Source organism: Dreissena polymorpha, chromosome 15, assembly GCF_020536995.1.
Source record: "Dreissena polymorpha isolate Duluth1 chromosome 15, UMN_Dpol_1.0, whole genome shotgun sequence".
NCBI lineage: Eukaryota > Metazoa > Mollusca > Bivalvia > Myida > Dreissenidae > Dreissena > Dreissena polymorpha.
Genome location: NC_068369.1, coordinates 34,135,617 through 34,140,456, shown reverse-complemented (window position 1 = coordinate 34,140,456; position 4,840 = coordinate 34,135,617).

Below are 4,840 nucleotides of genomic sequence, written 5' to 3'. Positions count from 1 at the left end.
TATTATGTGGTTATCTCCGCCGTCTTTCCTGGCCACTATCTCCTCCTACACTATTAGCACTAGAACCTTGAAACTTACACACATGGTTGCTATGAGCATATGTGCGACAGTGCACTATTTGGAATTTTTATCTGACCCCTGGGTCAAAAGTTATGGGGGTTGGGTTGGGGCCGGGTCAGAGATTTTCACTCATTTTTTTAGGTTATTTTACATTAACTTCTTCACTTCTACACCTATTTACTTCAAAATGGATGCTGAACATCTCTTATAACAATACAATCAATCTCAACTATGCATTGGCCCCATTACCAACCCTGGCGCGCCCCTGGGTCAAACATGCGGCGTCGGGATACGGGTCAGCCTCTGCCGCAGCATTTTAAGATACATTTTTATTTCTTTATTTTTGGGAACAAAATCTGAGTTGTGTGAAGGAAAATATCCTACTTGTATGGAAATTTTCCTGCCTTCCTCTAGATTGAATATTAGATCATCTGCGATAATTTGCGGTTGCTTTTTATTTCAGCAAATTTATGACCGGGGAACTGCTACTTATTTGTATTTTGAGTGGGCTTCATTGATTTAAAGAAAGTTTCCAATACTGCAGACTCACACTTTCAGTTCAAGACTCGCATATTTTAAGACAAGTTTATCCTATAACTCCCATAGGTTAAATTTGAAAAAAATATTGCAAAATATTTGGAAAATAGCAGATTGTTAATTTATCGTTTTTACCATAACAACAACTGTTACATGTGTTATTATAATATGTAAACCAAAGTATGAATTTTTATCTCAAACTGCACATTTATTATCAACACATCAAACCATTGTTATAGGTTTGCATATCTTTAAAAACGAACATTTGGGAAATTTATTGGCAGTCGATGTTCCCTCTTATAATTATCGCATGAAATCTAAGTCAAATTCCATCTTTAAGACAGCTACACCAAAAAGTATTTATGAACCACTGTCCCTATACTTAAAATCCTGTCACTACAATGTATCAAGTTACTTGGTTTCTATTAGCTGTATTTTTCAAGCAGGCGGCCAAAGACACTTCTGCATTCATCAATTTAGCATCCCATAAATACCTCTGTGAAATGTAAACCTTGAACCATTATAAAAGGAAGTCAAAACATTGGTGGCTATGATGTTCAAACTGACTATGGTCAAAATGTTTAACAGTTTAATGACAACATGGTCAGCCAAAAGTATTTACCAAACATACCGGTACTTACTCAACCTGCACTATTAAAATACTGTCATGTACTCAGTTTATATGCCATCTTACCATATAGGTTTTTGATTATAAATGCCATGGAATTTATTAAACTCATCAACATTGTCTAAGAATAAAATTGACTGTGCATCTTGATCACTGGATTTTGTTTAAATAGGTCATAATTGAAGATAAAAATTCATATTTACCTTAGCACTTACCATAATTAATTGTCCAGCATAGACATCATCTAAACTAACTGGGTAGATATAATAATCTTGATTTACCAGACAGGTTTTTTTTCCACTTTTTGGGATAGCCCATGGCTTTGGAATTGGGAACTTTATCGGCATTTTCATGAAATTGGGAAAATAAATTCATTAGCCTTTTTTTTCCACACGAAAAGTCCACTGATTAGGGAACTACTAAATTTGATTTAACTGTTTATAATCATTCAAATTAAAAGAAAAAAATCATATAATACTTTGTTAGATGTAATTAAATTAAAATTTAGATAAAATACACAAAAGACTTGTTTCTAAAAAAAAAAAAACATTTTTTTTTCTGCAATTGGGAATTTTTTGCCACATTTTGGGAAAAAAAGTATACTTTTTGGGATTGGGAACATAGCCGAATTTCGGCTATAAAATCGGGCCAAAAAAACCCTGCCAGAGTGTCACGAAAATTGAGGTCCCAAGGTCCAGGTCACAGCTTCGTCTTTGGACAGTTTTTAGTTGTTCGCGCTAGCGGGCAACTAATGTAGTGGGAGTTTTGCTAGTCAGTCTGCTCTTAACTACGCTAGGAACGATAACCACAGCATTTGCCTGTTTATACTTCACCAGGGGTACAATGCAGACAGCAGTATGTGTATGTAATCAAAAGTGTTTAACAGCTTGTGCGACAACATTGGCCAGTCTAGTGTTTAACAGCTTGTTCAATGACATTGGCCAGTTAATCATTGAAATCTGTACATATTGGCTACTTTCAGGGAAAACGGGGCTTATAGCATGTCAAATAGGATTAGCCTGTGCACACTGATCAGCCTTGCAATGAGCACAAGCTAATCAAGGAAGACACTTTTTGATTTTATGGTGTTTTTCGTTTAAAGAGAGTCTCTGGTACTGGGATGACAATTAATGCATATGCATTAAGCCCTGTTTTCCCAAAATGAAGCTTACACTATCTTTTCTATTAATGATTTGAAAAAAAGATAAAAGTGATAATAACTTCAAAGTTACGTGGCTGACAAGGCAAATAAACAAAATCACTTTCAAATCAAATAAACAACCAATGAGTTCTAAATTTTTACCTTGTGGCATTTTTAGTAAACATCTTAAAGGGACCTTTTCACAGTTTGTCATTAAATGCTTTATATCGTTAAATGTATACATTGGATCTTAAAAGCTCAATTAAAATAAACAAGAATAAAATAAAATAAACAAAAAAAGTTACCCTCAACTGGGCTCGAACCACTGACCCCTGGAATAAAAGTATACGGTTTAGACCACTCGGTTATCCTTGCTCATACATTGAGGGATGACGTATTTTATACTTTATATGTATAAGCAAACATCATAGTATGAAAACACATACCAACAACAACAACAACAGAACTCTCCAAATTAAACGTGAAAAAGGTCGCTTAATGTCTTCAGACTTGCAAATTAAATGAGTGTAATACACTGTTTGATCTTACATCATGAATAACTTACAGGTTTAGTGGTTGCCTGTTAGCCTGGGGCCAATAGATTTAAGCCCAGGAAACTCAATTTCAAAAGTCGGTTACAGTTGGGTTAAAAAGCAGGGCAACAAGCTTTTTCAAAGGTTGAACAACTCAATCGAATTAACATAGAATACAAATTGGGGACTGTGGATCAATATAAATAGGCCTAGGAAATGATTTCATTCCGGCTCACAACAAGACATGATGCATTAAAAGTCTGTCATGTCGGCCAAATTGTTGCTCAATAATTTAAAGAAAATAAATAAAGTATTAGATACACATTACACAACATGTACATGATTCTAGGCTTGTTATTCTTTAGCAAGGCAACCAAAATCTAAAGATGGCTGCCAATATGCAGTGCAGCATCCAATTGCGAAAAAAGAGTTTAAGTTATCTCTATAACATAAATTTGAGGATAAACTGTGCACACACATCTCAACCTGTGCTTAAAAACACACTCTTTATAAATTTGAATGGGTTGTGCTCATTCAAACTGGCGATATAAAAAGTTATAACATAATTTTGAAAACTGAGTTGTGTCTAAGATTATGCAATAGCGAACAACTTAAGTGCCTTCAGCCATTGATTCTTTACATGTATTTGCTGTCCCTTTCAGTATACAAAACTATACATACAAACTGTTTTTAAATGCTGATGTTGAGAAAGTTATTATCCTGCACGTCATGTTGTTTTCAAGGAATTTATTAACGTGTCGTTTCACACACAGTTTAACACTGAACATCTGTTGGAATTGAATGATGAATATTCTTTCCTGTTATATATTAATATGATGTTAAGTGTTTAATAGATGAAAACAACATATTTCAAAACAGGTTATTATCATACAAAGTAACAGGATATTCCCATGGTAACTTGATTTACATTATAAAGATGATAAAGCAACCTTTTCAATATCATATCAGTAATCATATAACAGGGGATTTTTTAAACGTATTTACCACTTCATGCTTATATAAAATAGAAACTATTTTCAATCGAACATGATACTGTGACCATAGTGGTGATTCTGTGTATATGGCACAAACCATTTGAAACATGGTAATGCTTGGCTTTTTATATTATGGATTTTTTTAGGTTTAATATGTCTTGTCTTTAATAAAAGATCCATTGATTCTTCTATATAATCGATCCAATGATAGCAAATTGGTTTCATTATCCACCCACACTACCGAAAGTTGGAGTTCCATGTGTGCACATATATATATATATATCAGGCATTTCCCCAAGATTTTGATCAGGCACAGCGGCGAGACAGCGCGGAAGTGGGTCGGTGCGGAAGGGGGCTGGCTCCGTTTTCACGTGTCGAGTTATTTTTATATTTTTTGAATGATCTAACTCAAAATCTACAATACTTTAAAGCAATGAAAACACACATATTATTATGCCCCCCTTTGAAGAAGAGGGGGGTATATTGCTTTGCTCATGTCGGTCGGTCGGTTTGTCGGTCGGTCGGGTCGGTCTGTCGGTCCGTCCACCAGGTGGTTGTCAGACGATAACTCAAGAACACTTGGGCCTAAGATCATGAAACTTCATAGGTACTTGATCATGACTCGAAGATGACCCCTATTGATTTTGAGGTCACTAGGTCAAAGGTCAAGGTCACAGTGACCAGAAATAGTAAAATGGTTTTTGATGATAACTCAAGAACGCATACGCCTAGGATCATGAAACTTCATGGTAGATTGATCATGGCTTGCAGATGACCCCTATTGATTTTGAGGTCACTAGGTCAAAGATCAAGGTCACGGTGACCCGAATATAGTAAAATGATTTTCGGATGTTAACTCAAGAACGCTTTTGCCTAGGATCATGACACTTCATAGGTACATTGATCGTGACTCACAGATGACCCCTATTGATTTTCAGGTCGCTAG